Source organism: Lycium barbarum, chromosome 7 (assembly GCF_019175385.1).
Source record: "Lycium barbarum isolate Lr01 chromosome 7, ASM1917538v2, whole genome shotgun sequence".
NCBI classification, from domain to species: domain Eukaryota; kingdom Viridiplantae; phylum Streptophyta; class Magnoliopsida; order Solanales; family Solanaceae; genus Lycium; species Lycium barbarum.
In genome coordinates, this window is record NC_083343.1 from 31455076 (window position 1) to 31464474 (window position 9399).

Genomic DNA, 9399 nt, shown 5'->3' on the forward strand with positions numbered 1-9399 from the left:
AGAGAGAGTGAGGAAAACAAAAAGTGAGCAATTTTCAAGTAGCGGAGTAGTAGTTTAGGTCCGGGTAACGCATGGTTGTGATTCTAGTGTTGTTTTGCGGTGGATTTTAGTGTGGATACTGAGGATATTGCGGTCTTAACAAGAAAGAAGGTATGAATCTTTCTTTTTTGGTATTATTTAAGACTTATTTACGGAGATAAAGTCGTTACATAATTGTGTAGTAAATTGGTTAGTTATGGAAGTTGGAAAACAGTGAGTGGGCTGTTTTATGGTACACATTGGTGTTTATAATATTGTTGTTGATGTTCGTATTGTTGTTGTTGTTGTTGGCTACTGAATTGAGATTTTGGGCTAGGCATATAAATAGAGGAGATGCTGCCGAAATTGTGGCAGATTCTAGAAAGAATTTTTTGGAGGCTTAGGATAAGTATATAACAACGAGCCTAACAATAGAATGAATGGTTTTATATGTAGATTTCAAGACAGGAGGTAGGTTGGAAAGTCGAGAAGCGAGCTTCCAGGTATGTTAAGGCTATCCTTTCCTTCTTTTGGCATGATCTATGACAAGTGCGAAGTGTAATGATATCCATAATGAATCCATTCCGAGATGTAGGATATCCTGAGCTCTTTGGCCTCTTAAGCCCGAAGGGGCATTCTTAAGTTGTGCGATTTCATAATGTTGTCTAAATCCCGAAGGGGACAATCATAAGGTAGTTCTCTTACCTATGCATTTTACATTTAATTTTTGAGTCTCGAAGGGGACAAATGAAAAGGGGAAGAAGTTCCCATTTTTGAGACAAAAGGGAAGAAGTTTCCATTTTTAAGAAAAGGGAAGAAGTTCCCGTTTTGAACTAAAAGTTGCTTCGAAGGGAGTCTTTTGATGGTTTTAAAATATTCTCATGCATTTGCATATTTACATACATGCACGACATCATTTCATGGGGAAGGGAAAAGGGCTAAGGCGTTATATACGCAAACCACCTGATCAGCTGATATACGATGATGATGATGCTTGAATGGGCCATTATGCTATTATGCCCGAAGGGGCTGCGAGAAAGGTGAAGGCATGCATTATATATATATATATATATATATATATATATATATATATATATATATATATATATATATATATGTATATATATATATACACACACACACACACATACTCATGCTGCATCAAAAGTTCATATGCACGTACATGTTTATCAGAGTTGGTTACAGGTACAGGTTGAGTCTGTTACTCTTTTATCATCCGAGTCGAGATATATTGTTTCAATTCTGCCTTACATACTCGGTACATTGTTCGTATTGACGTCCCTCTGCCTGGGGGCGCTGCGTTTCATGCCACACAGGTGTATATAGATTAGTAGAAGACATTGGCTATAGGATGTTCCCAGGCTATCAGCTGGATTGGTGAGCTCCATCTCAGTCGGAGTGTTGCCGAGTCAAAGTACTTGTGTTATGGTATTGTGTATATGTTAGAGACTTTGCAGATAGTGTCCTGTGGATAGTGCGTCGAGGAGTCGACAGCGGTATAAAGCGACTATATAGGTCGATGTGTTTTCAAGCTTTATTTTTAAGGATTCTATTGTGTCTAAAGGTTTTCTTGAATTAACGATAAGGGAGAAGTCCCTGATTTGACAAAAGAGTTTTATTGAATTTTTTTTTTACCTGACGGAAGCGTCATTTCGTAGATTAAAGGTTCACAAAAAGTTGTGACTCATGGATGGAATGGTAGTATGGCACTCAGCCGAGTAGGGTCTTAGGTGTCAGTCGCGGCTCTCCGGTTTGGGTCGTGACAAGATGCTTATGATTTCATCTTGGACATGCATGAGTTACTACATAGGATAGGGATCGTAGAGTCCCATGGAGTTGACTATGTGTCCTACCAGTTTCGCGTTGACATGAAGACTTGGTGGAGGTATTTTGTTGCTTTCAGACCTGAGAGTTCTCTTTCTCTAACTTGGACTCAGTTCTACTAGGCTTTCCTTGAGAAATATGTTCCCCGGTCTTTTAGAGAGGCGCGCAGGGAGGAGTTTCTATATCTTTAGCAGAGGGGTATATCTGTGGAGGCCTATGTGACCCGTTATCTGTATCTGGCCCGTTATTCCACTCCCTTCATCCCTACTAAGCCGGACAGGATTAGGCATTTTGTTGGTAGGCTAGTTGGTTCTCTACAGAGTCCCTGCCTTTAGATGGAGGCTATGCGGGCTTCTTTCCAGTCCGTCGTTGACCATACTTCTTTGGTTGAGGCCGCTAAGGCCCGTGCATTTAGAGGTAGTGGTGAGAAGAGGCAGCATCAGACTGGGAGTTATGGTGGTTCTAGTTCGAAGGGTGCTGGTCAGTCTTCTTGTTACACCCCGAAAATATTCACGTTGTTTGTCAACTAATGTAAGCTCGGAGAGGTATTGGAACCCTTATTAGGTTAAGGAATACTCTTAACAAGTGTTAAGCAAGTGTCTAAAGGTTTCGGGATCAAACAAATCTAAGAAAATAAGTTTGTCAAAAATTTCGCAGAGTTTTGGACATAAATTTTGCATCAACTTCAGAGAGGTATATCTCCTGGTATATCAGGAGTTTTGAGGTGTTTGAAGAGCCTAAAATAAAGTTTGTCGAGTGTAGTTTCCAACGCAACAAACCATTTGTCAATACGACATCGGAGTAGGGCGTTATGGGCATTTTAAAACGGACTGCCAGAAGCCCACAAACCTACACAGAAATTCTAGAAATCATTTAAAAGCCCACTAATTTCGGTCCATTAGCCCCAAACCGAATTGGACTACTATATATACCCCTTAAGTCACCTAACTCATTTAATTTTTTTCCATTTTTCATCTCCACACCTCTCTAAAACTTCCCACAACATTCATCCAATATTCAAATCCCCCTAAACATATCCCAAATCCTCTAGAACATTCCTTCAACTTCCACAACATGCACATATATTCCTACAAGTTTATATGGTAATTTTGGTCAATTTTATTTCATTTTTAACATAGCCTCAAGTCCTAGGAAGTCCTAGAAACTTCTCCAAACATATTTCAACATATTTCTAAGCCTAAACCAAGGATCAAAGTGAAGATTAAAGTGGTTAAGGGTTTCCAAGTGAGGTCAACACTTGTCTCCTCCTCTTAAAGATGTTTGGGTGAGTATTTTTATGGACAAGTAACCATAGAATTGAAGTGTTCTTGAATTTTGAGGTAAGATTTCATATTAATTTCATGTTTATGAGTTTGTTTGGTAATTATGTTAAGATTTGAGGAGAAGAAAAATTGGAGGAAAAGTTCAAATATGCATTTGATGATATCTTGAGTTGTGAAGTAACTTGAGTTATAATTATTAGTATTTTTTGAGCATTATCTTGTTATGAGGGATAGTAATAATGTTAAGAAATTTTCGTATACTAGTGTATAATGGGTTGTATGAAGTTGTTGTTATGGATTGACTATTTAAAGAAGTTTTGGGATTAAATTGTGTATAGTTTGAATGTAATCTTTTGATTATGGAATTGTTGATATTTTTTGTGCTTTGGGAGTTGTTTTGAAGATTGGAGGGAGTAGAAGATATAGGGGAGATGCTACCCGAATTTCGGCAGATTCTAAAGGAGTTTAATTTGAAGGCTTAAAATAAGCATATGACGATAAGCCTAGCAATAATATGAATTCTCTTGAATGTAGATTTAAGAGCTTGGGAGGATAAGCGTTAGGTAGTTAAGGAGACCAAAAAGGTATGTTAAGGCTAAACCCTTTCTTTCTAAAGGCATGATTCTTTTCTTATGAATTCACACATGCTTTCCACAACATCCTTATTCCCAAAGAGCTAGAAGTTCATGATTCTCAAAATTCTTATGATGCCAAAGATAGATGTTTTCCATGATGATAATGATGATGATTCCATTTTTGGAGATTCCAAAGCTTATGGATTTGATGCTATTATGAGATTATTGAGCTTATTTCATGATTTTCTTGATTTTATTCATTGTTGTTAATCTCACCATATGTTAGTTGTTCCTTCAAGGTGGGATATAACGATGATTATTGTTCCATAATATAAATCGGAGGTTGCCGACCTTACGTCACTCTGATAGAGTAGAAATGTTTAATTGGGCTCTCATGTATGCTATATGTATTTATATATGTAACTTCTATAATACCGCGCCTACATGGCCGGGCATGATATTATATACAACTGCGCCTACATGGCCGGGCATGATACTATATATATAACCGACCCTTAGTGGCCGGGCATGATACTTTATACATAACCGACCCTTAGTGGCCAGGCATGATACTATATACATAACCGACCCTTAGTGGCTGGGCATGATACTATATATATAACCGACCCTTAGTGGTTGGGCAGGATACTATATATATATATAACCGAGCCTCATTGGCCAGGCAGGATACTTTATATATGTATATATGAAAAAGTTTTTTTTTAAAAGCCAAGCATGCATGACATCCGCCTTAAAAAGGCATTCAGAGGCACAGGTTGATCTCTTCTATTTTGTGTTATCTTCATACTTTCATTATGTGATTACTCATGCCTTACATACTCAGTACATTATTCGTACTGACGTCCCTTCTTGTAGACGCTGCGTTTATGCTCGCAGGAAAGCAGGGAGGTGGGTCAGATCCTTAGGAGCTTCATCAATGGAGTTTCAGGAGCGCTCCATTTGCTTTGGAGCTGCAGTCTATTGGTATTACTCTTTAGTGTATATACTTGGACATGGCGGAGTCCTGTCCCATCCTTATGAATTCCTGTGTTCTATATAGAGGCTCGTAGACAGATGTACGTAGCCAGATGTTTCATAACCTTATCAGTTCATATTGTTGTATAATATTGTGGTAGCCTTGTCGGCTTGTGATGATAGGCATAGTTGTTGACGGTTATGTAGAGTTGTGCCGTTATTTTGTGATATATGAACCTTTACAGATTATGATATCTATGAGCTACCTTTGTGGCTCACCTAGAAATGATTATGAGATGTATGTTCCTAGGTGCTCGGTAGGTTAGTTCCGGGTTCCCGTCATGGCCCTCTGGCGGGGTCGTGACAAAAGTGGTATCAGAGCAGTTCGTCTTAGGGTATAACTACGAGCCGTGTCCAGTAGATTCTCTTTTACGGGTATGAAGTGCTCCACACTTATAAACAGGAGGATGCGGGGTATTTAGGAATGATTGACCTTTCTTTCTCATCTTAGATCATGCGATAGAGCTATGTTATCAAGATTTCCTTTTTCCTAATCGTGTGTTATGATTTTAGCGATGCCTGTAAAGTGGAAAGCTACAGCAGCCCAGAAGGGCAAAACAGTAGCTGGAAGGCGGACTGAATGGGAGCCACCGACAGATATGGAGGAGGATGAGTTCCACAATGAGGTTCCATATCAGACCTCTCCTACTTTACCCATTTCAGAGGAGCAAGAAGGGACCTCAGCTCCAGCTCGAATACCCCTAATTCCCTCACCCGATGCCACGGGCCAGGAGATGAAACAAGCCATTCTTTTGCTGACTCAACTAGTTGCCGCTCAAGCCCAGCGGCAAAGCACGGGACATGGTGACAGAGCTGTAAGTGCTAGAGGTCGTGATTTCATTAGTTTGAACCCTCCGGAGTTTTTTTGTGTCAAAATCGGATGAGGACCCGCAGAGCTTTATAGATAAAATATCGAGAACTTTGCGGATAATACATGCTTCGGATATAGAGTCGGTAGAGTTGGCCTCCTATAGATTACGGGATGTTGCGGTACATTAGTATATGGTTTGGATGTCTTCTAGATAAGTCAATGCTCCTCCACTGTTATGGCAAGAGTTTGTGGATGCTTTTCTCCGACATTACTTGCTGCTAGAGGTTCGACTAGCCAGAGCTGACGAGTTTTTCAATCTTAGACAAGGGAATATGAGTGCTCGAGAGTACAGTCTTCACTTTAATTCCTTAGCGAGGTTTGCCCTAGCCATGGTAACTGATATGGGAGACCGTGTACACTGATTTGTTAGTGCTTGACGGCCTCACTTCAGGACGGGATAGATATTGCTCATATTCAGGCCCATGCCCAGAATTTGGAAGAGCAATAGCAGCGGCAAAGGGGTGAGCATGATGATGATAGTGGTTATAGTAAGAGGGCATATCTTCACGTGCCATTAGTGAGTTCGGAGGGGGTCAGAGGCAGCAACATTCTATGCACTCAGGCCATTCAGTGGCTAGTGCACCTCCTCGATTCGCATGCAAGAGATTTGATCGTCTTAATTATTTCGAACCGGGTCAGAGCTTCAGAGTTTCGGGTTCCCAGTATAGAGGTGAATCCGATCAGATGAGACCGCCCTTACCACGGTGTAATTAATGTAGTAAGCCACATTCTGGATCGTGCAGTTTGGGTTCGGATGTTTGCTATGCCCGTGGTCAGCCGGGCCATATTATGCGTGAGTGTCCATTTCTAGGCAGATGAAGTATGGTGCGGCCTACTGGATTTTATTCATCGGAGTGCCCTCCAGGGTAAGACACTCAGACATCAGCAGGTCGTGGTAGAGGCAGAGGGGGAGCGCCCAGTTTGAGCAATCCTCAGAACCGTATTTATGCATTGAATGGTCGACAGGATCTTGAGTCCTCCCCCGATGTTGTCACAGGTATATTGTCAGTATTCTCTCATGATGTATATGTGTTGATTGATCCGAGTTCTACATTGTTATATGTTACTCCTTATATTGCTGGTTGGATTTGGGCGAAACTTGAGTCGATTAAACCTTTCAAATTGTTTCATTAATGAGATGTTAGTATGACTAGATGAGAGTTGTAACTTCTTCTAGAAGTAAGAAGTGGAAGGGGATAGGTATGTGTTTAAATATGACCCTTGAGTATAAATATGCTAATGATTTAAGAGTACAAAGGGGTAGAAGAGATAAGAGAACGATGTATGTTACTAAGCCAGATATCGACAAGGGTTTTTTTATCATATATATTATATTGGCAGGGATGTTGTATGGAGGTACGAGTATAAGGAGATATGGATATAAGAAAAAGTTAGGACTAAGGTACAGAAAGATTCTTTTTCAGAAGTCCTCTTGTCACAAGATTATTAAGTTAGTAATATAAGGCTGAATAGCTAATGAAGGATGTGAACGATGCTTTGAAGAAATTAGTGGTATGATGGTATATGAATGAGTTTGAAGTCGTAAGTTGATATAAGATGTACCCTTCATTAAGGAGATGAATTTGTAGCTTAAAAGAGGTTTGTCTGAAGATCGAGTGTTTATGTGGCAAAGAGAAGGAGGAATATTAACAATCAGGGCAGATTTTAAGAATAAATTGCGCTAGATACCATCACGGTGATGAAATGGGGAAAGCGAATAATAGGAGAAAGGTGATCTTGGAAGAACAGTAAAGAAACTATGAAGATCTTTTTGATGAAAGCTTAGGCCCATCCAGGACTAGTACGTCTATGAGAATATGTGACTCGTTACAAATATGTGCAACCGACCAGATAAATTTTGACGGCGAACAGTCATGACTAAGGTTAGTTATGGATTTGTTGAGAGTATGTACTTGCAAGAAAAAGGAGAACTAATGGGATGTTAAATATAGAATAATGGGCTGACACCCTAAGACGGGAAGATGAGACAAACAAGTATTGGATCAGAAGTAGGCCTTGTTAAAAGATGGAAATCTAATTGGAAACTACCTCAAAAGGGATATTACACTAGCGAGCCGATAAGATGTAAGAACGATTTGAGGATAAGAATAACCAGTCATTCATATGCATGATTCAGTCATGTGCATGGCTAAGTAAAGACTGAAAGGGAGCAGACTAAGGAGGAAATTACTCAGAATTTCAAGATAAGAGTGTAATAGAAAGTTCAGAAATGAAGAAGCAGATAAGGATTGAGTATGATAGTATTCGAAGTAGATAGTAGGCTACGATAAGAGTTAAGTGAAATAGCCACCGCGAGCTAGTTGTGTAGATACAAAGTTCTAGCATCAAAGAACAGTTAGGAAAGCATTGTGCAGGGAAGCCTTAAAGGCAAAAGTATTCGAGCCAGAATGTAGTAACATTTTGTTGATGGAAATGAACAACATGGAATTATTGCATTATCTAATAGTTTTGGTTACCCAATTAAGATGTTCAGTTCTCTACTAGCACATGAGGATCAATATATATTGAGAAACCTAAAGAGTATAGATTACACTAGTATTCTTTTTCACCTTGAGATAAGTGGGTAAGTAGAGCACACTTTTCGGACGTCCAAGGGTATGTCATGAGCATGTATATTAGAACTTTGAAGAAAATTTGGATGACCAGTTAGTATGGATTGAATTTGCATATGGTATTAGTCATCATTCTAATATCCATATGGCTCACATGAATCTCTACAAGAATTAGAGAATGTCAGATTGTCTGAAATTTGGAATCTCATTGTGGAGAAATTTACGAAATGTAATAAGGAAGGTAGGTAAGTATGACCCTTGGATATCTTAGACTTCGCAAGATGATAGTCAAAGGAGCTACTAGATTTACCCCCAAAAATCGAAATCGGTATATTCAATCTTTTACATGTCTATGCTTGAGAAATTCCCCCATAGTTGTATCAATTGATGATATTTGGAGTACAGAACAATTATCGTATAAGGAAGTCCCTACTACCCTCTTAAATCGCCAAAGTTCTAGGATTGTGGATTAAAAACCGGAGAGGTAGCCTTGGTAATAGTACTATGGAAGACTGTGAAGGTAGAAGCGATGACTTGAGAAGTTAAGAAAGATATGAGATCCTAGTATCCGCATTTGTCTCCATTACTAGAGGAGATCAAGATTGAGACATTATAACCTTCAGGTTGGTAGTACTACAACTACAGAGGAAACTCTACCGAAAACTCCCATAGAATCTTTGAGAGTTCAACATTCAAGGACGAATGTTTTTAAGGGGGGGGGGGGGGGAGATGTTACACCCCGAAAGTTTTCACGTCGTTTGTAAACTAACGTAAGCTCGGAGAGGTCATTTAACCCTTATAAGGTTAAGGAATAATCTTTACAAGTGTTAAGCAAGTGTATAAAGGTTTCGAGATCAAGCAAATTGAACAAAATAAGTGTGTCAAAAATTTGGGAAAAATTTGGCAGAATTTTGGACAGAAATTTTGGGTAAACTTCAGAGAGGTATATCTCCTGGTATATCAAGAGTTTTGAGGTGTTTCAAGAGCCCAAAATGAAGTTTGTCGAGTGTAGTTTCCAACACAACAAACCATTTGTCAATATGACATCGGAGTAGAGAGTTATGAGCGTTTTAAAATGGACTACCAGAAGCCTGCGAACCTACACAGAAATTATAGAAATCATTTAAAAGCCCACCAATTTCGGCCCATTAGCCCCAAACCGAATTGGACTACTATATATACCCCTTAAGTCACATAAA